Genomic DNA, 25,657 nt, shown 5'->3' on the forward strand with positions numbered 1-25,657 from the left:
AATTCAATCATTCAAACTCATCAAACATTTTCATATATATATATATACTCATACATAATTATAAATCAACTTTAGGGGAAGGTCTCAAGACCAAAACAATAAATCAAAAAGGATTCATAATGCGCAATTTGTAAATGGAATTTCAAAACCTCACTGTCAATTCTTGATTTCTCAACACTAAAAACATTTTCACCATGCCCATGTAGTTTAGGAAAATTCCACGCACCTTAGATTATAAAATTTGAAGGATAGAACCTGGATCCTATTCCGTTTCTTGCAGATCTTGACCTTAGGGATGAGTTCTTGATTTTTGGGGGAGGAGTTGGAGTTTGATTTGTGAGGATTTTAGATGTTGATTTGCTGAATTATGAGAGAAATGACGCCCCTTGAGGATTATAAGTAGTGGGCTGGCAGACATCAGGGTTGAAAAGACTAAAAAGCCCTTAAAAACGTTGAACCAATAGCTGAAGTTTAGGTACGGGCATTGGAGCGCGCAGCTACTGCCTCTCACACGAAAATGGCTGTAACTTTTTGCTCGGGTATCGTATTTAGGTGAAATAGGTATTGTTGGAAAGCTAATTTGAAGACCTTTCATTTGATATATAGTAAGCCCTCTAATTCTATATACAAGAGATGTTATGGCCAATGGAAGTTGACCCATGTTTGAACATCCACTAAAACTTAATCGGTAGAAAAGTTTTCAACTCGTCATATAGTTAGGGAATTTTTGTAACCTCAATTCATATTAAAAGGTATTCCCACACCATAGGATTTATAACCACACATATATTAAGAAGGAATCATCTAGTTCGGGTCTATACGCGTAGGAACGACGGTCTAGATTCTAGCCCGGAGGTCCAAGGTGTTATAAGTCCGCATCACAAAAGCCTTCTAGTACAGTAGGATATTTTGTATAGAATAAACCACAATTTTTTCATTCTAATTAAATATCTCATTCCTCTATTTATGGCATCTCAATGTTCATTACCTGGCTTGCTAGTAAATCTGCTAAGTAATCCTACTGCATATGCAATATCAGGCCTAGTGCAATCAGTCACATATCTCAAACTTCCAATTATGCTAGCATATTCCTTTTGATTTATTACCTCAGTTTTACTTTCAACTCGAAACAAGTGAATACTAGAATCAAATGGAGTTACAGCATGCTTGCAATCAAGGAAATTATATTTTTTCAATATTTTCTCAATATATTGTGACTGGTCAAGGAAAATTCCATCACATGTTCCAGTAATTTTTATTCCTAGAATAAAATTTGCCTCACCAAGATCTTTCATTTCAAAATGGCTTCTAAGAATATTTTTAGTTTCATCAATAATATTCATGTTAGAGCCAAAGAACAATAAATCATCAACATATTGGCAAATAATAATATGCAAATTATTTCATAACTTATGCTATATGCACTTATCACACACATTTGTTTTAAACCCATTTTCAATCATGCAAGAATCAATTTTTTTATGCCATTGCTTTGGTGACTGTTTCAAGCCATATAGGGATTTATTAAGTTTACACACTTAGGTTTCTTCGCCAGCTTCAACAAAACACTTGGGTTGTTCCATGTAAATCTATTCATTTAGGTCTCCATTCAAAAAGGCAGTTTTTACATCTATTTGATGAATTTATAAATTAAAAATTGTTGCAATAGCAACTTAAAGTCTAATGGATGTAATTCTCGTTACCGGTGAAAAAGTATCAAAAAATTCTAAGCCTTATAGTTGTTTAAAACCTTTAGCTACAAGCCTAGCTTTATATTTATCACCAGATCCATTCGGTTTTAATTTTTTACGTAAGACCCATTTACATCCTATTGTTTTACAACCCGGTGGTAAATCAACTAGCTTCCAGTTTTTATTGGAAATTAGAGATTCCATTTTATCATTTACATCCTCTTTCCAGAAAATAGCATCATGTGAAGACAAAACTTCTTTTAAAGTAAGTGGGTCATCTCCAACTTAAAAACGTAATAATCAGGGCCAAAGTTTTTTTCTACTATAGTTCGTTTACTACTTCTTAACTCAAAATCATAATTTTTTTTTATTATTTAAAGTAGAAGTAGAAGAACTAGGTAGTGTCAAAATATTTTCTTCAGTCCCATGACCTCCACTATTTTTAGAATCAAAAGGAAATTTATTTACTTGAAAAATATCATCACCTGATTCTATTATCATGCTATCTTCAAGATTAAAAAATCTATAGACTGTACTATTTGAAGCATAACCAAGAAAACCACAAGTAGTAACTTTTTTACTCAACTTAGAGATTTTAGGATCCATTAACCTTACATAGGCTAAGCAACCACAAACTCTTAGATATCCCAAATTAGACTTATGACCTTTCCACAATTCAAAAGACGTTAATTTCGTCTTTTTATGAGGCACATGATTCAACACATAACAAACAGTCAAAAGAGCTTTACCCCAAAAACTTAAAGGTGCACAAGACTCAATTAACATGGCATTACTTAACTCAACCAAAGTTCTATTCTTCCATTCCACTACACCATTATATGCAAGAGAATAAGCAGCAATAGATTCATGAATTATACCCAATGATCTTACAAAAGAATTGAATTCAAGTGACTCATATTCACGGCCTCTATCGCTTCTTATTTTTTATTTTTCTATTAAGCTGATTTTCAATTTCGTGGAGGAAAGTTTTAAGTTTATCAGAAGAATCACTTTTATTTTTCATTAAGTAAACATATGTAAAATTAGAAAAATCATCAATGAAAGTGATAAAATATCTATTTCCTCCACGAGTTAAAATTCCACCCAGTTCACAAATATCACTATGAACCAATTCTAATAATTCAGTTTTTCTTTCAACTTGGAAGTGAGACCTTTTTGTGATTTTAGCTTTAATACAAGCTTCACATTTTTCAAAATTCTCTATAAAGTTATATGACACAAACGAGCATACCAAAAATTAGTAGAAGAAAGCTTGTAAACAGAAGTAGACGTTTTATTCATCTCAACATTCAGCTTGAACATACCATCACATGCATACCCCTTTTCCACGAAAATATTATTTTTTGAAATTACATACTGATCAGATTCAATAATCTATCTGAAGCCTGCCTTATTAAGAAGAAAACTTGACATTAAATTCTTTTTCATGGAAGGAGTGTAAAGTACATCTTTTAAAATTAATACCCCGACGTCCTACTCTATCTGGTAGTCATGCACAACATTCATATAATAAAAGAAAATACAGAATTTATGATCTAATACGAAAACATGGTTATCATCTGGATTAAGTTTAAAAATAAGGAATGAAATCCGAAAATCATTAACAATATCTGAAACAATCTGCGAAATCTCTACAATAAGAAAATCTGAAAACTAGGACAAGGCCCCCAGTAGACGAAAACTGTAATAGATGACATAATCTGAAAGGACAGTCCTTCTAGAATAGAGAAGGCACACCACTGCACAATCTGATCTGCTGTCTGAATTATCTACTGCTTATTGGGATCCCTATGAGAGGTAGGGGAGAAGGGGGTCAATATAGCTGTACTGGTACGCAGAGAAAATCCAAAATAGTAATTTGTATTCAACATATATGAGAGCAATTTAAAACAATTCATAAACATATCATATAGTAAGAAATCTTATGGGCATTTTCGAGAGACTATGAAAAATCATATGAACTCTATGACACTATTTGTTTTAGTTCTGCACTAGGTGGTATACCCTACAAATCTAAAAGTCCATGGGCTATATGGAATCTGCCATTAACTCGGCAGCCAAGTCCCCAACCCAAGTGTGCCGCAAGGTTTGGAGTCTCAGAATCTACTACGCCACACGGCTGTTGCTAGCGTACAATAATTGTCTACTCGTATCGACAAATACAGTTTTAGGGTAAGAGTTACTTGAACTCAAGCCTTCTTCGGGTAACCACCTAACCCTCTTTATGCCCATTTTTAACTGTTAAAATATGCATTCTCTGAAAACATATTCTAAACACATTCTCTGAAGACATACTCTGAAAACATACTCTGTTATGGCATACATACTTATGGTATCATCATACCATTGACTTGCAAGTCACATCTCTGAGCCATTATTAGCATATTAGAATCTCTATTTTCAAAACATAAATTTGGGACCACCATATCTGTCATGACCTGAGCTGTCGAGTATCCCGAACCACAAAGGCCCGAGAGACCCCTCTCACTCCCTAACCCACTAGTGTTATTGTCCGTTTTATGCCTACGCCAGCACGACTTTAAAATGCGTCACTAGGGAGTAAGGCTTTCTCACTTATATACCCAGTATCCCTCCTATGTTTTGTCGATGTGGGACTCCTTCCAAAGTTGGCGTGTTACATACATCCCCCACTATGGACTTAGCATCCTCGCTGAGGTTTACCCTACCGAATTGGATTTTCCTTCACTCAAGACTGAGGTTTTCCCTGCCTTATCAGGATTCGCCTACACTCAGTTTGAAATCTGGTCCATATTGACAGGGCTGACACAGGAGCGGCTTTGATACCATTCTATCATGACCTGAACTGGGGCCCTGGCCGCAATGGGCGTCCCAAACCATCAAGGCTCGAGAGACTCCCTATCTTTGCCCAACCCACAAGTAATATTGTCCGCTCTGGGCCCAGGCCCACACGGCTTTAAAATGTATCACTAGGGAGTAAGGTTTTCTCACTTATATAACCAGCATCCCCCTTATGTTTTGCCAATGTGGGACTCCTTCCTCTGTTGGGGTGTTACAATATCAATAAATCAATTCGAAGAACCCTTTCTTTAATTACTCATGTAAACACATGTATGCAACTCTCTTTGACAATATTTTGAATGATACAAGGTGGTCATGTCAAAAGAATTAATCTTATGTAAATCTTTCTCTCTTTAACAAAACACATTTATATCAACAAAATCTCTCTCAAAATCTCTAAATCAAGCTCAAAATACTATGGTATTTGAGTAAACTATTTTCAATCCATAAATCATGCATATCAAATCATTCCCAACAAAACCACTAATTTAAAGTCATCACAAGAGAGGGATTTCATAATTTATGCTCTCAAACAATCTTCAAATCTGATTTTTTTTTTTCATACATATACATATACAATTAAATCAATTTAAGGGGGAAAGGCCTAAAGACCAAATTATCAATATCTTTAAACATTCATAATGCATAATAAAATCATGGATCTAAAAAACCCTTTATAAATTCATGCTTGATAGATCTTTAAATCATACTTGAATATTTCAACAAGCCCATGTAGTTTAGGATAAACCCCACGTACCTAAGATTTTTTAGTTTGAAAGATGGAACCCGGATCTAGATAGATGGAACCCGAATCTAGATCCGTTTCTTGAACATATTCACTTAGGAGGATGAATTCTTGATCCATTGAAGGGAAGGAAACTTAAATCTTGATTTGTTTTCTTTGAAATCTTGAACTGAAGGATTGCTTTTCTTGATTTCTTGATCTTGGAGGAAACCCTAGTTTCCATCTTGTTCTTGAGAGTAGAGAGGATTGAGATGTTGTAAAACTTATAATATATGGATTAATAACACTTAAGGAGTGATTTAATTCGCGTGAAAGGTTTTTGGAGTGAGGAAAATACCAAAATACCCCTATGAAATCACTTCCCAGTTGCTGAAATTTTCAGCTGACGACCGAGGCTGATAAGGCGTTTGATCTGTGATAGCCCGTTAGCCAAGGTCGTCACCTAGGAGCTGAAATTTATGAGTTTCTGCCTAAGGCTAACGATATATTTGGATAAGTGGTCAGATTTGTGACAAGCCAGTAGAATTGTCGTCACTCAGTTGCCAGGTTGATATGCTGGAGTAAAATGGGTATAACTTTTTGCTCCGATATCGGATTTGCACAAAATTGATATCTTTGAAAAGCTAATTACAAGATCTTTCATTTAGCTCAACTTGAGTTAGGGGACCTCTATGATCTCAATTAATGCTCAAATATATTCCCACATTACATAATTGATTAAAATACCAAATTTGCATAGGATTTATGGCTTTTCGAACATCAACACGTAGAAATGACGGTTTTCTTTCTAGCCCAAAATTTGGGGTGTTACATTATCTCCCCCTTGGGATCATTCGTCCCCGAATGATGGGTAGGAACTTGTTGAAGCTTAAAGGTATGGAATAACGTGGACATGATGTTCCTTCTAAGAAAGGACATAACTGATTGGAAACATTTAAACTTCTATAATGAAACTGAATTTTGAGCTGACTTGACTTTTCTTGCACCAAGAAGCTGATTCGTGTGGAAAATTTAGGATTCCCTTGAAACGTTCATGATCCAATCATACATATTGAAATTGGAAAGTGATAACTTATGCAAGTACGACTTATAAGATAGCAAGACTTAGATTGTATAAGGGTATTAGACTATCTGAGCTGAAATACTTGGAAAATTTTGAGATTATATGCTGAACTCTTATGCATCGAGTCATGACTATATAGCTGAATCTAAAACATGATGCTTGGAATGAACTGAATTCACAATTTATATGGATGGAATAGATTATCTCTTGGGGATGGCCAAACGCATGAGACTTCGGATAGTGGGACTGGGTGAAAAGGTGGAAAAAACATAGTAACTTGTCTGCCCAACTGTTAAACTAAATTACACACTGAATTATACCGGACACTTATACTTAATGGGAGTATCTCTTCAACACTCTTTCTAAATAAGTTCAAGTAGCATTAGGGAGCAAAGAATCTTGGGCATGAGTTACATAAGACATCCAACTAAGGAATCACCACAATTACACTACTCTATAGCATGGAATAAGGACATGTAACTCATAAACTTGGATAGAATTTCTAGGCCTTAGGCGATGCAACTTCTTACTTTCAAGCTTAGCACACTCCTCGAATACTCCCTTAACTATACTATTCCCCTTAAATACCATACTCATTGGTTCAACTTATAATTCTCATATGAGCATTGACAAATCCTTCTACTAATCTCTAAAGTATCTTAAATCCTTTCACTGTGATCAAGCCTAATTCTAAATCACAAAATACAACATGCCACACCACAATACTAGTCTAAACCAATTCAGCCTTCTATATCTTTTAAAGATCACACCCTAAGCATAACGTGCCTTACCACTTCAATGACTAACTCTGAACTCTTACTATGGATTTACTAGCGCATATTGTGTTCCTCCACATAAATCCCAACATGTAATTCAAGCCTATTTTTATAACCACATATGAACTTTAAGGCAAAGACCCGTAAATACATACTTCACATAGTCTCTAAACCATTGTCAATATAACTCCCACGCGCTACACCAAGAATATACACACACAAATTTTCACTAACTATCACATGTATCAAAGACTTCGCCCTAAATCTTACTTCACACTTATGGCCTCATCCAAAGCAAGCATAAAATGATCTTTCATCAACAAGAACCATTTATTCATCACCACTATCATTACATAAGGAGGAGTCACTACAAGGTTAGAACATAAGACTTTGAAGTATGGAAGGATACAATACGAAACTCCACACTTAACTGAGGACTGAGGAACAATGAATCAACATCAGGGATTCATCAAAGTGATCTGAATTGGGGCATATATGACTATAAGCTAAATCTCGTCAATCATAAAGAGTATAGCATGAATTATGGGAACTGAGCACACTATAAAGTTTGAGCACATGAGTCATGAGCTGCATGACCTTAATTTGAAGTTCATAACTTATGGAATGTGATTCCGACTACTGAAAGAACTAGAACTCCTTATTTTAGAATTGGAAGAGTATATGACTCTCAGTCATATACATGAACATGAACTATGACCATGGAACTGAATCGTAAGGCATTAGTAGGTATTTGGATCACTGAAAAATACTAAGATAAGAATGGGTTGAGTCTCACCCTCACTTTCTGATGTTCTATATCATACTGGTATCACTTCTAGAATCTGAGATCCTGACTTGGTTACTTGTTCTATCATCTCCCCCTTAGCTTTAAGTCATCATCTTAAGTTCGAGAGATCCCTTACTAGAATCTAAACTGAACTACCCTCATTGCACTCTAGGATCTGGAATACAACAATACACCTAATAATAGAACCTAACCCGAATGACTACACCTAGAAGTGGAAAACCCACTGCTAATACCACCTTCTGAGACACACCCTATCATTCTATAGCCCCAATAGTCATCACATAATATCGGAACACTTACTTAATTTTGATCTTCATAAGTATCCCCATAGTCGGAGTGCATACCCTCTAACTCTTCAACTCTTATTTCTATGAGACCTTCAAGAACTCAATCTTAGCTTCTAACACTTAACATGGATATCACCAATCCTTTGATGAACCATATACTTCCGTCATAACCTACCAATATCGTGACTCCAAACTTATATCTCTCTACCATGAGAATCAAGATCATATAATAAGGCTCAACACTATCAAAACCTCCTTAACTTGGCTATTTAGAACACCACATACCATCTAACTAGTTTTTCTCCACCTCATAACTCAACGGTACTACTAACCACACACAACATGTAATAGTCTTAGAAAATGCCGCAACTCCATATCACCTTGGGCATACTTCTACATCATACATACAGCGTCACACTTCATTACGAATCAAATAAACTTAAGCTTTTGCATACACTGTTCAAGCCTGTTAGATCACTTCCATATAAATAGTATCATTAATCAAGAAATCATCATATCCACCATCATGGCCATCAACTGTCCAAACTTAATGTCTAGTGCTAAACATGATTTACAACCCAACCTTACTCACAATTCTCACAAACATTCATCATTAATCTTACGCCACTATTCTTACATCCACATTCTACGTTAAATTCAATCCTATAGTCTAGTATCAATCACCTACCACCACTGAAGAATACAACATAATATACTAGTCCAACAAATTGGGACTTTCTATCCATACACCTTAGAAATCTACTACATGCCTTCTCACAAGTAGTACTAGTTTACAACTACCAAAGAAAAGAAGGTCAGGAGGGTAAAGTCACATAATAGACATGGTAAACCTTAATCTTATATTATAACCCCATACAATCCTATATACTTATACGAATTTCTCACATCACACTTACTTACCCCATTGGGAATTTAGTTGTAACGCTCCAGAAAACGATTCTCGGAGCGTCACACGGAGCTTGAGGCTATGAGTAGCCCCGAGCTAACCCTTTGAGCCATTTTTATTCAGTTCAACACAAATCAACGGGGTTTCCATAAATAACCCTCAAATATCAACAGAGTAATCATCAACCAAGAATAAAAGAATTTCAAAAAGATAACAAAATACGACTTATTAGTCAACTCCCAACATCTATACTAGTCTGACAAGCCTCTAAGAAAATCAATAAAACCAGCGAGCCATTGAGACATGCCCCAACTGACTCATACTCAGTTATCAAATGTAAATAATTCCGTGAAACCAACATCAGACATCACTTCCTCAGAACATAAGGACTCACCACAACAGAGGATGTAGAACAGCGTGCCCAAAGAATCATTGTTGAACTTGGAACTGAGCACCTGAACCTACATTCCGAGAAAATGTAGCCCACATCATATAATTTGTCAATCACTATCAGTTCATCAAGAATATCAATTCTCATAATGTAAATATCATTTAAATCTTTCGAAAGAATAACTTTCACAATTCCACTCAAATCACTTCACCATTCACCATAGACACAAGGAAACACACACACACTGGGAGATCCTATAACCGACATAAACCATGTGAGCTACGTGGAGTACAACGTACAACCCACGTTGGGGAGAGCCGTCCTATCCTTGCCATCGGAGTAGGACTATCCATATCAAATCCACACAAACTAGTGATCACTATATAAATCAGCCTCAGGCTCACTCCTTTGGGGGCACATAGTTCTAGGGAAGTAAGGTCACTTTATACCTCCCACTCGATGCTAAAAATTTCTCCTGGACTTAGCTCAGATCATTTCAAAGACAATCCATAACAAAACAATTTTAGTAATAAATATACATCAGGAGCCATCATGCTTCCCATCTATCAAAATCAACCACGTTGTGGATTTCTTTCACACTCGAGTTCAAAACAACTCCATTAAGACCAAAAGGTCAAATCATTCAAAATATCTCAGATATTCAACATCAACGTACTTATAACACACACTTTCTCAAAAAAACACAATTTCCAATGGAGATTCACGACCCAAATATCAAAATCATGATAAATATCGTTCAAGATTCATGCTTTATATCAGCACACATGTAAATTCATCTTTCAAAATCATAACCATCAAGATTTCATAATAATCATCGTAAGATATGGGTTCATGCTTCAAATTCATAAAAATCAAATAAAAATCATGCCTTTGTAAAGAAAATTACTTTTGGGCACAAGAACGAAAGAGAGTTCTTGTTGAAAACCCCACATACCTTGAATGATGAACTTTAGATCGATACTCATTTTTGAGATGTTAATCGTGCCTTTGAATGATGGTTCTTGGAGTTCTTGAACTAGGAACTTGGAATCTGAATAAATTTGAAGAATTAATGGTGAACTTTGGAGGTTCTTGAAGTTGGATGTAGGAGCTTAGGGTTTTTTTTTTGAGGGAATTTGATGAAATATAACATATAATGCTTCTAATAGGCTTTAATATAGGGTTTGGACGGATTTTGGGTGAAGGGGAATGACCAAAACGCCCCTAAAAATTAAAAAAATTCTCGAATCTATCCTTTGGTGGACTATTTTGATAGTCTGAAGTAGATCAACCCTAACATTTTACTCCGATATCTAAATTGCATGAAACCAATTTCATTAGAAAGAGGACTCGCAGAACTTTCCGTTGATATATAGTAGATCACCCAGATCATTATGTACAAGGATTTATGATCGTTTAAAGTTGGAGCAACAGTACTTTTTCCTGCATATTTTACTATTTACTACTATTCATGGTTCGATCGGAATGTTCATAACTCGTCGCTCGGGTGTCCATTTTGGATGATCCACATATCGCTGGAAAGATTATTTGATACTCTACTCAATGGTCGGTAATAATCTAAGACATTTCACACAGAAAATTTATAATTTATTCTAGAAGATAGAACCCAACACGTTTACGAAATTTCAACAAAAAATTTCCCAGGGTATTACATCTTCCCCCCCTTGGAAACATTCATCCTCGAAGGATGATATACATGCCAAGATTAGATAGGGAATAGAGCATACATCTGAAACCATTCGTTAGACTCATCACCACATCGTTTTTCACTCCGAATGCATCATAGAATGCATAAATTCCAGAAACTACAGCTGAACACATAATAAATGACAGCTGAACTGCTGCAACTTTTATCAAGAGTGCATTATTTAGGAAAGAATGGTACCTTCGGCTTGATCGGAGTTTGCGGAAAATAGGTTCGAGTACTTGGATCGCATATCCGCCTCAACTTCCCAAGTTGCACCCTCAACAGATTGGTTTCGCCATAACACCTTGACCAAGGGAACTTCTTTGTTCCTTAGTCTTTAGACACTGAAATCAAGAATCTCAACAAGAATCTCATCAAAAGAAAGATTTTCTTGAATTTCAGCACTCACAGAGGAATCCACTACCACAGCATCGTAATATGCTTTCTAAGCATGGAGACATGGAATATTGGATGAACAGAGGACAACTCGGAAGGCAACTCGACTTCAGAAGCTACCTTACCAACACGGCTAAGAATTTTGTAAGGACCAACATAATGGGGACTAAGCTTCCCCTTCTTTCCGAATCTCATCACCCCCCTCATGGGTGAAATTTTTAGATACACTAGGTCACCAACTTCAAACTCAAGGTCTCTCCTTCTAAAATCCATAATTTGACTTCTGATGACTCTACGCAGTTTTCAACCTTTCCCTAATCAACTTAACTTTTTCCATAGCCTCAAATACCGAATTAGGACCACTCACAGCCGCTTCACCTACCCCAAACCAACCTATGGGTGATCTACATTTCCTTCCATATAAGGCTTCAAACGGAGCCATGCCAATACTAGAGTGGAAACTGTTATTGTAAGCAAACTCTATCAACGGTAAGTGATCATCCCAACTTCCCTTAAAGTTAAGTGCACAAGCTCTCAACATATCCTCTAAGATCTAGATGGTCTGCTCAGCCTGACCATCGGTCTGCGGATGAAAAGCAGAACTCAAAAGCACTTGGGTACCAAGACCCTTCTGAAAAGCTTTCAAAAATTTCGAAGTGAACTGAGTACCCCTATCCGAAATGATAGACAAGGGAACTCCATGAAGTCTGACTAGCTCTCAGATATACAATCTAGTGTAATCCTCAGCAGTATATGAAGTATGAACAGGCAAGAAATGACCAGACTTAGTTAATCTATCAACCACAACCCAAATGGAATCATGATGGCGTCGGGAAGGAGGTAAACTAATCACGAAGTCCATATTTATCTCTTCCCACTTTCAGGTGGGAATACTAAACTCTTGCATCATACCACCAGGTCTTTGGTGTTCAACCTTAACCTTTTGGCATGTTGGACACTTAGCTACAAACGCTGCTATATCTTTCTTCATGCGAATCCACCAATAGATTTCCCACAAGTTTCAGTTCATCTTGGTGACACCAGGATGAATAGAATATCGCGCCCCGTGCACTTCAGCCATAATCCTCTGTGTCAGATCATCAACATTTGGGACACACAATCTACCCTGCAATCTCAACACACCATCTCCCCCTTAGGAGAAAACCTCTACTTTTTGGTCCTTGACTGACTCCTTCAGTCTGACCAAACTAGCATCTAAGTATTGTTTTTCCTTCACTTCCGAAACCAAGGAGGATTCGAAACTACTCTAAACCCCTATACTACCTTCAGCAGAGTCAAACAACCTAACCCCCAATCTAGCCAAACAATGTACACCACAAAACCATCAACACCATCAGGCAAAGTCAAAATAGGGGCTGAAGTGAGTAGAGTCTTCAACTCCTGAAAACTCTTCTCACAAGATTCGGACCACAAGAACTTCACTTTCTTTTGTGTCAATCGAGTCATAGGAGACGCTATAGAGGAGAAACCCTTAACAAAACAGCGGTAATAGCCAGCTAAACCCAAGAAACTTTGGATATCAGTCAGAGAAATAGGTTTAGGCCAATTTCTAATAGCTTCGATCTTTTGGGGATCAACTCTAATACCCTCGAAAGAAATGATATGACCCAAAAAAGCAACTAACCTTTGCCAAAACTCACACTTACTGAACTTGGCAAACAACTTGTGATCTCTAAGGGTTTGTAAGACAGTTCGGAGATGATCAGAATGTTCATCCTCACTACAGAAGTACACCATTATATCATAGATGAACACTACGACAAACATATCCAGATATGATCTAAACGCTCGATTTATGAGGTCCATAAAAGCTGCTGGGGTATTACTTAACCCGAAAGACATAACAAGAAACTCAAAATGGCCATAACGAGTTTGAAAAGCAGTTTTTGGGATGTCACACTCCCTAACTTTGAGTTGATGATAGCCGGAACGAAGGTCTATCTTTGAGAAATAACTTGCACTTGGAATTGGTCAAACAAATCATCTATTCTCAGAAGGGGGTACTTACTTTTTATGGTGACTTTATTCAGTTGGAGGTAATCAATGCACATACGCAAAGAGCCATCTCTCTTTCTCACAAACAACACAGGAGCACCTCAAGGAGAAACACTGGGCCTTATGAAACCCTTATCTAGTAGATCTTTGAGTTGCTCTTTCAACTCCTTAAGTTCTCCAGAGGCCATACGGTAAGGAGGAATATAAATGGGATGAGTATCGGGAAGAAGATCAATCCCGAACTCTATCTCTCTATCAGGAGGTATCCCTAGGATATCATCCGGAAAGACATCAGAAAACTCATTGATGATGTTAACAGACTGGAGAGTTGAAGTCTCAGACTTAGTGTCTTTGACTCTAACCAAATGGTAAATACACCCCTTGGAAATAATCTTTCTAGCTTTGAGGTAAAAGATAAAATGACTCTTGGGTGACACAGAATTCCCAGACCACTCAAACATGGATGCCCCCCGAAAACTGAAACTTGACCACTTGGGTCCAACAATCAATAGAGGCATAAAAAGAATAAAGTCAGTCCATACCCAAAATCACATCAAAATCCACCATGTCTAACTCAATCAGATCAGCCAACAAGACTCTATGAAGAACGGTAATAGGACACTTTTTATACACTTTCTGGGCAACAATCGAATAACCCACTGGTGTAGAAACTAGGATAGGCTCAGGAATAATCTCAGGACTCATTTCAAAATTCACAGCAATCAAAGGTGTAACATATGAAAAACTGGATCTAGGATCCAACAAAGCATACACATCAAATTGAACTATCCGAAGCATACCAGAAACAACATCGGAAGAGTCCTCCTGTTCCTGGTGGGATGGTAAAGCATAGAATCTATTCTGGCGCTGCCCGCCAGTATTTCTTGAAGAGGCGCCTTGAGATGGGGCTGGGCGAGTCGCTGGAACTGGAGCACTAACAGTCTGAGTCTGGGTCTGAGAGCGATAGTCACGACGCCCTTATCCATCCTGTGCAAAATCTCTAACTCTGTGACCCATGTAACCACATCGAAAACAACCCCTCTTCTTACCCCAACACTCACCCGAATGAGCCCTACCACACTTAGGACACAGGGAACGATTTGTCTTACTGCCAACACTGTACTGGGACCTGGATGTATATGTCCTGCTACCTTTCTCCTGCCTACCTCTAGGCACGGGAGCACTAGCAGATTACGGTGCTGACATAGATGAACAATCCTGATACTGAGGGTGACTCTCTCCCTACGATCTAGTCTGACCTGTCCATGCTGCTCGGACCTAGCTCTCTTATTCCCTCTCATTCTATCTCTCTCCTTAATCTTGTTAGCCTCAATCTATTGGGCATGAGTCATCAACCTAGAAAGATTTATCTCACTATTCAGCATAGTAGACCTACACTCCTTAACCACATAACTAGACACTCCAGTCACAAACTTACTCATACTAGCTCGATTATTATCCACTAAGTCAGGAGCATACTTGGCCAATTGATTGAACTTTAGATAGTACTCCCTAACAGTCATAGGGCCCTGTCACAGGTTCATAAAATCTTCCACCTTCACCTCCCTCATCTCCAAAGGGAAAAACTTATCTAGGAATGCATCCTGGAACTCTTGCCAAGTTGTAGGGACAGCTCTCTCACCTCTACCTTTCCTGCAAGAAACAACCCAGTCATAAGCAAAGTCTTTCAACCTATACGCAACCAACTCCACACTATGTTCATTAAATACATGCATTACCTGAGTAATCTTACGCACCTTCTCTAAAAACAACCGTGAATCCTCATCAGACTTGGACCCATAGAATTCCGGCGGATTCATTCGCATGAAGTCACAGATCCTGGCAGCAGCTGAATTACCTCCCTGCTGCTGTGGAGCCAGGGCCGGGTTGGCCTGAACATTTGTAGTAACAGCTTAGGCCAGCGCCTGAAAAGTTGCCCAAAATTCAGCATAAGACACGTTTTCATTCAATGGGTCAGTGGGTTGAGGTTGCTGACCATCATTATTTCTTCTCGCTCGACGTGGAGGCATATTTCTGAAAAAGGAGAGCACGAATCAATAGCAGAGAGAGACACTTTAAGCACGATAGACTTCTAAAAGAAAGAATCACACTTTTTCCTAAAACGTCTTGTAGCCTCTTGCTCATAGATGTGGCGCACTACACACCGATGATCAAGACTCTACTTACCGTGGCTTGTCAAACTCCCTAGGACACCTTAAAACCTTAGGCTCTGATACCAAGTTTGTAACTCCCCGAAAAATGGGTCCCGGAGCGTCACAGGTGCTTGACGCTACGAGTAGCCCCGAGCTAACCCTTTGAGCCATTTTTATTCAGTTCAACACAAATCAACAGGGTTTCCATAAATAACCCTCAAATATCAACAGAGTAATCGTCATCCAAGAATAAAAGAATTTCAGATAGAAAACAAAATATGACTTATTAGTCAACTCCCAACATTTATACTAGTCTGACAAGCCTCTAAGAAAATCAATAAAACCAGCGAGCCATTGAGACATGCCCCAACTGACTCATACTCAGTTATCAAATGTAAACAATTTCGTGAGACCAACATCAGACATCACATCCTCGGAACATGAGGACTCACCACAACAGAGGATGTAGAACAGTATGCCCAAAGAATTACTGTCGAACCTGGAACTGAGCACCTGAACCTACATTCTGAGAAAATGCAGCCTACATCCGAAGATGTGGGTCAGTACCATGGAAAGGAACCGAGTATATGGAGGTATATGCAGTTGTATAAACATCATCATCATAAATATTTATAAGAAATATGCAGGATATATGAAAGACTCAAATAGTCTGAAGAAAATCATCATAATCATGAGAGGATGAAATAAGTACAATAACACATGTGAGTCATCATATAATTTGTCAATCACTATCAGTTCATCAAGAATATCAATTCTCATAATGTAAATATCATTTAAATCTTTCGAAAGAATAACTTTCACAATTCCACTCAAATCACTTCACCATTCACCATAGACACAAGGAAACACACACACACTGGGAGATCCTATAACCAACATAAACCATGTGAGCTACATGGAGTACAACGTACAACCCACGTTGGGGTGAGCCGTCCTATCCTTGCCATCGGAGTAGGACTATCGATATCAAATCCACATAAACTAGTGATCACTATATAAATTAGCCTCAGGCTCACTCCTATGGGGGCATGTAGTTCTAGAAAAGTAAGGTCTATTTATACCTCCCACTCGGTGCTAAATATTTCTCCCGGACTTAGCTCAGATCATTTCAAAGACAATCCACAACAAAATAATTTTAGTAATATATAAATATACATCGGGAGCCATTATGCTTCCCATCTATCAAAATCAACCACGTTGTGGATTTCTTTTACACTCGAGTTTAAAACAACTCCATTAAGACCAAAAGGTCAAATCATTCAAAATATCTCAAATATTCAACATCAATGTTCTTATAACACACACTTTCTCAAAAAAACACAATTTCCAATGGAGATTCACAACTCAAATATCAAAATCATGATAAATATCGTTCAAGATTCATGCTTTATATCAGCACACATGTAAATTCATCTTTCAAAATCATAAATATCAAGATTTCATAATAATCATCATAAGATATGGGTTCATGCTTCAAATTCATAAAAAAAAAAAAATCATGCCTTTGTAAAGAAAATTACTTTTGGGTACAAGAACGAAAGAGAGTTCTTGTTGAAAACCCCACATACCTTGAATGATGAACTTTAGATCGATACTCATTTTTGAGATGTTAATCGTGCCTTTAAATGATGGTTCTTGGAGTTCTTGAACTAGGAACTTGGAATCTTGAATAAATTTGAAGAATTAATGGTGAACTTTGGAGGTTCTTGAAGTTGGATGCAGGAGTTTAGGGTTTTCTTTTTGAGGGATTTGATGAAATATAACATATAATGCTTCTAATAGGCTTTAATATAGGGTTTGGACGGATTTTGGGTGAAGGGGAATGACCAAAAAGCTCCTAAAAATTAAAAAAATTCTCGAATCTGTCCTTTGGTGGACTGTTTTGATAGTCTGAAGTAGATCAACCATAACGTTTTCATCCGATATCCAAATTGGATGAAACCAATTTCATTAGAAAGAGGACTCGCAGAGCTTTCCATTGATATATATTAGATCACCCAGATCATTATGTACAATTATTTATTATTTCTTAAATTTGGAGTAAAAATACGCCAGGCCTCAGTACTTTTTCCTGTACGTTTTACTGTTTACTACTATTCACGGTTCGATCGGAATGTTCATAACTCGTCGCTCGGGTGTCCATTTTGGATGATCCACATATCGTTGGAAAGCTTATTCAATACTCTATGCAATGTTGGGTCATCATATAAGATATTTCGCATGGAAAATTTATAATTCATTTTAGAAGATAGAATCCAACACGTTTACGCACAAAATTTCAACGAAAAATTTCCCGGGGTATTACATTAGACTACCTTCAAATTCCACATTCGACAATGAGTCTATACTTACAAATTACTGGCCAATCTAGCCATTTTCATTCATAGCCTATAAGGGGTTTCTATAACCACCTTAAATACCCATTTTGGGCTCTTTCCCTATTTAGAAAAAAAATACCAATCGGAATCAAACACTTCCTCCACGGACAACCATACAATCCACAAATGGTAAATCATTCTTTCAACGGTTATTCAACTATACATATTTAGTTACACAAAAGTCACCCTCACTCTAACCTCTAAACTTGTGACTTCATCTCACCAACTTTTTGGTCTAATTTCACTACAAATAGGTCATGACACCGATACTTTAACTTATACCACTGCTAGGGTGGAAATACAGTTCCAACAAACACAAAAACAACAAGATGAACAACAAGTTGCTAGTGAATTGAAATAGACCTCACACGCCTTTACTAGACATTGAATTTTTTATGTCTTGAACAAGAAAATGAAATGAATAACAAAGCAACTATGCAAGTGAAGTGAAAGAGCCCCACATGGCTTCACTAGACTTTTTGTTTTCAACAACACAATGATATTAAGATTACAAGAGATAGAAAATTGACACACAATAGAAAATTGACACACAATATTCAATGACCCAAAAATACACATCTTACTCTTGTCTTAACTGAATGCCTCATAAGAACGAGGACACAATTTTAAACTAGGGAGCTCCTCTCCAGTCCTTTGTGTGACTTCTAAAATTTCTGCTAGTAAATCTGAGAGCATTATCTAGGAACACCAGAGTAAGGAAAAATTAGGATAGCTTTCCTTTCATATGGGCGACACCATAGCACGAATTAGAGTATGAAAGAGGAACATTCAAAATCTATTGCACGAACTAGAACATGAAGAAAGAGAGACATTCCTAAATAACTTATAGCCTCCTTCTTATAAGTGTGGCACGCTAAACACCTACAAACAAGACTCTACCCAACGCGATTTTGCAGATACCTTGAGACCACTAACCATGCTCTAATACCAAGTTTCTCACGACCTGAACTAGGGCCTGACCGTGACGGACATCCCAAACCATGAAGGCCCGGACGTCCTACTCTATCTGGTAGTCATGCAAAATATTTTTCATATACATAGAGTTATGGTGAAGTTGACCCAAGTTTTGACGCTCACTAAAACTCCAACGATAGGAAAGGTTTCAACTTGACCTTGAGTTAGGGGACCTCTATGATCTCAATTCATGCTCAAATAGGTTCCCACATTACATAATTGATTAACATACAAAATTTTCATAGGATTTATGGATTTGGAACATCAACGCATAGAAATGACAGTTTTCGTTCTAGCCCGAAATGCGGGGTGTTACAGTAAATCTCAATTTGACATCTCCCATTTCAAGTGCTTGACTTGTGTGTGAATCTGCAAGCATGATGGTTTTGGGCTGCTCAAAATTTATATATTTTTTAAACCAGTCTTTGTCATAACAGACATGACGGTTTGTAATAGAGTCAGCCCACCATCCATCAACATTCACCACCATGTTTATGTCTGTTATCACTGCCACAAAAGGTCATTTGCCTTAGGTGTAGGCCCATGTTTCGATATCTTTAAAATCGAGCAATATGCCCACTCTTGCCACAGACAAAGCACGGTCCTTTTTTTGTACATATTGATTTTTTGCTTGGCTTTTTCCACCATTATTATTATTCAGATATCTACCATTATTTTTCTTTAATTATGTATTCTTAGGATTCAAAATAGTATTTTTATTAGGTTCATGGGTAGCATTACTTGAAGTTAAATTTACCTTTGGTGTGATGTTGTTCTCTTCTATTTGCATAAGTGAATCTTGGCCCTTTGCTTCTTCTTCCATGCGGATTCTCATTATCAAAGTCTCAAAAGATGTTTCCTTTTGCTTGTGACGCATAGTTTTTATAAATTCTTTCCACGAAGGTGGAAGTTTATCAATTATTCCACAAACAATAAGTTTATCTCCAATTTTAATTTCCTCGGACCTGAGCTCGCCAACAATCATTATAAAATCCTAAGCTTGGTCTGCTACTGATTTATTGTCCACCATTTGAAAACGAAAAAAACTTCTAGCCGCATATTTTTTGCTCCTGCCTCCTCAGTGTCATACTTACTCTGCAAGGCTTTCCAAATTTTCTTTGCACTACAGTAAGTTCTATCATAATAATCATAAAAATTCTCAGACAATTAAGTAAAAAGTAACAACACTTATAGGAGTCATTATTGTGTTTTTCCATTTTCTCTTGATGAGAAATATATTCTTTATCTCTCATGGAAGAGTCATCTACTTTGTTTGGATTGTTCTCAGTTAAAACATAAGAGACATTGAGAAGACTCAAGTAGAAAAGCACTTTACCCTCCCACCTTTTGAAATGAGCACCGTTGAACCGAAATGACTTATTGAGATCTCCCATCTTGACATCCGTGGAATTTTCAGTTGTTGTCACTGAATCTCCTTAAAATTGTTGGTGAAATTACAATAAAATTGCAATAATATTACAACTAATTACAACTGAAAATTATAAGTGAATAAAGAAAAATATTATTTTCTTCTTCTACTGCTGAGGCGTGGATATCTCGCTCTCTTTAAGGAGATTCAAGCCCAGTGCAGTAAATGTTTCATCGGTCCAGCAGTAATACTCTATGACCTGTCCCCTCCGGGATACAACAGCCTATTCACAATAACTCAACAACTTTGGACAAGAATTGAGTTTAAAGATCCACAATAAAAACACCTACCTTCAACTAATAATCTCTCTTGTTTGATAGATTTTTCTGAACTCTACACTTGTGTGTTTTTTGTGTTCTACTATCTTTGAAATGATATGTGAGCTCCTTATTTATAAGAAAAGGTAAGTAACCATTTTTTAATTCAACTTTGGTTGCCAATTTTGAAACCAACCAATTTTGAATTCAACTTTGGTTGCCAATTTTGAAACCAACCAATTTTGAATTCAACTTTCAATTCTTCTTAGAAGGGCCATTGGAATAATATTGAATTTGGCATTAAGAATATTTAAAAAATAATATTAAAATGCCCTTAATCCATCACCTTGAAAGTATATTGCATCTTTAAATTAATTTTTGGACAGTAGAGTATGGACTGGATTGATTAGTGTCAACAAAATATGATGTCTATAGTTATGGGATCATGTTATTGAAAACGTTTACAAGGAGAAATCCTAATGATTTTGAGGGAGATGTTAGCTTGAAGCAACAGGTGAGTTATTCATTTCCAAAGGTAGTAATCAACGCCGTAGATGCCAACTTGCTAACATCAACCGGTAATCGCTTACAAAAGGAGTTAGATGTTAAGGCATTAATCATGAAAGTTTCAGTAGATTGTTGTGTTGAATCTCCTGCGAGAAGGACTAACATGAAAGATGTAGTTCCAAATGACTTGTTTGTTGCAAATTTTTGCTAAATTGTTGGTTGTTGTTTTTTATTTTGATTTTAGCACTTGATTTGTGTATAATTATGTGATTCAGAAATTCTAGCTGGTTACAATAAATCTCACCATTGTCTTTTAACTAAAATTAAATCCTTGGTACCTTATATAAGTTGTTGCAAATGATGCGCCTCTTTCTTCATCAAGTTTTTGAACATCAAAGAAGACTATTATGGTTGTTGTATTAGTAGAAAAAGATTCTTTTTTAAAAAAAAATAAAGGCAGTTGCTCTTGTTCCGCTTCTATTATCAGCATAAGCCACCCCCTGCAGCGATAACAACCGTGGTGCTTTTTACTGATGCTGAGGAAGAGTGAGTGTATGTTCTTTTTTCCTTTTGCATGTCAGCAGTATTCTTATCAAATAAGTTGCCTTGCTGATGGTAAAATTGTGGAAATTTGATGAAAATCAAATCGATCATCATGAAAATCTTAGCAGAACGAAATATTATTTTTTAAAAAAAAATTGTTAGAGGAATTAGCTATATGAATACAAACAGGCAAGTAATACAAATGTTTTAAAAGCTAGTTCATGAGGCTCATGTCTAGATCAGGATAATATTAGCAGACTATCAAATTATTTGATTGCTGATACGAACGTGGAAACTTGGAGTATCTCAAATATCTCTGCATCAATTAATTGTTAGTTGCCCTTTTCTCCTTTCTTTGCTTCATTGAATTTTCACCTGCCGAAGACAAAATAAAGTTTGTTGTAGCCAACACACAAAGCTTTTTATCTGAGTCGGTAGTGAAATTTTAATATGGTAGTGTCTTCTGAGCAAGTAGAGGTCTTGAGCTTGTAGTGAAACTAGAAATTTCAATCGCGTTGTGTTGTTGTACTCTTTTTTCAACTCGTTTGTTCATTTATGTGTTTTTGAGATCGCAGACATTCTTCATTCCCCATTCTTCAAGCTTTTGACTCGCTATGCCTATCATCTGACTTGAAGGTTGTCAGAAACCGAATCCTTTTCATGGCCATATATACCGAGCCCGACAATGGGCAGTAAGTTAACTGAATAACCGAATCCTTTTCATGGCCATAACATTCACCAGGCTTGAAATTGCTTTTTCCGTATACAACTGCCAAAAAAATCTCATCTTGCAACTGCTTTGAGAACCAGCTCTGTCACTAAAGTTATGCCCTATCACATAACTTGTGCCATTGAGCTTAGGCACTGTGACATAATTTATGTCACTGAACTTATGCCTTGGAGCGTAGGAGCATAAACTGATACATTCTAGGGCTACAAAGATAGTTATTAAATCGTTAGCACCGCATAAAAACATTCCCCCTAGAGTAGCAGTTAATATGAATAAGAGAAACTCTGTTATAGCCATTTTTGTACATTCAATGTACTTTACGGATAGAGGGCCATCTTATCCACTGAACTAGCTAGAAGCTATCACTTCAGGCCGAAGCACTAAAATAAAAGGACAGGGAAACGCGGCGGCATAGGAACCACGGGACCCCCTACTAGTAAAGGGAAAAATAGAAGTGCACTCCTACGCACCAGCTGAAAAGGCCCTTTCCCTTTTTAATAATAATAAATAAGGTAAGCTTTATAGCTCCAACCTAGTCAAGGGGCTTTGATGCCATTTGTATAGGTTGGGTTGCTGGATACAGGATCCTCGTAGTAGGCTGGATCAAGACTCCTATCCAAGTAAAGCACTAGCTATATTTCTTACTTGGTCTACCACTTAAACTTTATTTTCCCATTCAAACACTAATTATATGTCATCCATACATTTAATGACATAAGAGGATTCCAAATTAATTTTATGAGTTCAATCTTAAAGGTTCTCACTGGGTATGTTGTTGTTGTAATCTTTAAAGGTTCTAGTATTGAACCTATTGTATTTGTAAAACTATGGGTTCTGACTTATTTTCTTGGTGCAATCTTAACAAATTTCTACGCATAAACTTATCTATTAGATTCAGATGAACTCAATATCTCGGTGATGCATTCGCCACTAACATCAACACTAAAGTATAATGTTGTGATGCATAGTATGTTGTTATTACTATAGGGCACATTGTGCAGTCAGAAACTACTGCATCAACACAACACTAAAGTTTAATGAGCTTCATTCTCTATCTTCTCATCAAAAAAAAAACAAAAAATCTTATCGTAAAAAAAAAAAAGTAGAGGATTTCTTTTGCTACCATTATTATGGTTGACATCAACACAAACTAAGCTATATACTTGCCTCCAACATGGCTCTTGCGGTGCAAGGAGTATTTTGCTTAGACCATATGAGTTAGGGAACTTAGGGAACCAAGTAACTGAAGAGTCAAATGACATCAGTCGTTACAAAGAAATGTTATATACTATTTAAGAATATAAATTTATAAAAATATCTCTAAAATAAAGTAAAATTTAGCATTAAGGGTCGTGGTGGATAAACATGATTCCTCTCCCTATAATCAAAGATCTAGGATTTGCACCTTGAATTTGAAAATAATCTTGATAGAAAGTGTGTCCCGTTTAATGGATCTTAAGCGATAGGAATTCGGATTTGGGATGAGAGGGTAGTTTGAAAACTAAATGTGGTAGAAGAATATTCATTAGAAAGTTAAGGTTAAATTAGTTGTTATTGAAATGGACAAGAATAAGAAATACCACAAAATAAAAGAAGATAAGAACACACGGATTTTACGTGGAAACCCTTGATGGAAAAAAACCATGGTCAAAGGAGAAGGAAATTTACTATAATGCAGAGGAATATAATGAGCAGATGAAAGTGTCAATGACGTATATAAACAGTTAAAAAAACTGTTGGGTTCATAGTAGATGAAAAAAGTGTGAATGAAAAAATGAACAGTAAAAGAGTGGAGGGAAGGAGACACAAAAATGAAAAGTGTACTCCCAAATTGGCAAGTTTACTCTTTCTCCCACATTGGTCGAAGAAGAGAACTTGAGGGAGTTTATATTGAGAAACACTAACACCACAGGGATAGTGAGGCAAGAACTAGATGATGCCTCGCGCCGTCGTCGTCGTAGCTCGCTCGGCTCGGCTTCGGGTTTGGATTGATTGATGAGATCTATCTTTTTGGACAAATTTTATTTGACAGAAATAAATAAATTCAATCCGAAAATAGTGTTTTGAAAATCCATTTATATATGCATGCATGCAGTGCACTGCTTCACTGGTTTGAATGAACTGGTGCCACTGTTTCATGAACTGGTGTACATTTTCGAACTGATGTTGCTGCAGAAGGTTGCACTGCTTCATGAATTGATGCACTATTTTTGAACAGATGCTACAAAAAGTTGTAATTGTTCAACAAAAATACACTTTGATTCACGAAGTGAGATACCTATTCGGAACAGATGCACTGTTTAGGATAAACAGACATGCATTTTCAGGAAAAAGTCACACCTCTAAATGTTAAGGCTATAAAAAATTGCTTTCTTCCACAGGTTTTGAGTATGAAATTTTCTGAATTAAAAAACATTCTTCTTGTCATCAAAATACTCTGTGTGATCATAAAAACCGTTGAGTGCGTTCGTAGAATCCGACTATTTGAGGTACCACTATAGTTGGATTGTTGGCCATTTTATTCGGGGAGGAAAAATTCCACAACCTTGGGTACAGCGAGGAGAATTATTTCCTTAAGGAAACTCCGTGAATTTGGACGACTTGACCTATTCAATTTCTATTTGATCTTTATTTTCTTAAAAATAAATACATCTCTTGGAAAGGTCATTTTGGTCTTGTGTTGAGGGTATTTGATACTTCATTGTGTTCTTGTTTATACTTGAACTCGAGTTCAAGTTGTTGTTGTAACATACAGATTCTGCATACCCGACTATATTGTGGAAAATAACAAAAACAACCCACTAAATCACACTTATATAATACGTGTGTACAAATAAATCCTAAATCCAAAAACAGACCCCTAAAAAAATCTCAAACATGAATCGCAGCGCGATCTTTTCAGAACCGAATCAATAAAGTTCAGGTCACAAACTCTAACATTAGTCATAAGCTTCAAAATAAAGACAACTTAGACAAGTGGCCATTCATTGCAAAAAGAATCTCCTAGCTTGTTCGCCACTTACACTTTAAATTTG

This window comes from Capsicum annuum, chromosome 4 (assembly GCF_002878395.1).
Source record: "Capsicum annuum cultivar UCD-10X-F1 chromosome 4, UCD10Xv1.1, whole genome shotgun sequence".
Taxonomy (NCBI): Eukaryota; Viridiplantae; Streptophyta; class Magnoliopsida; order Solanales; family Solanaceae; genus Capsicum; species Capsicum annuum.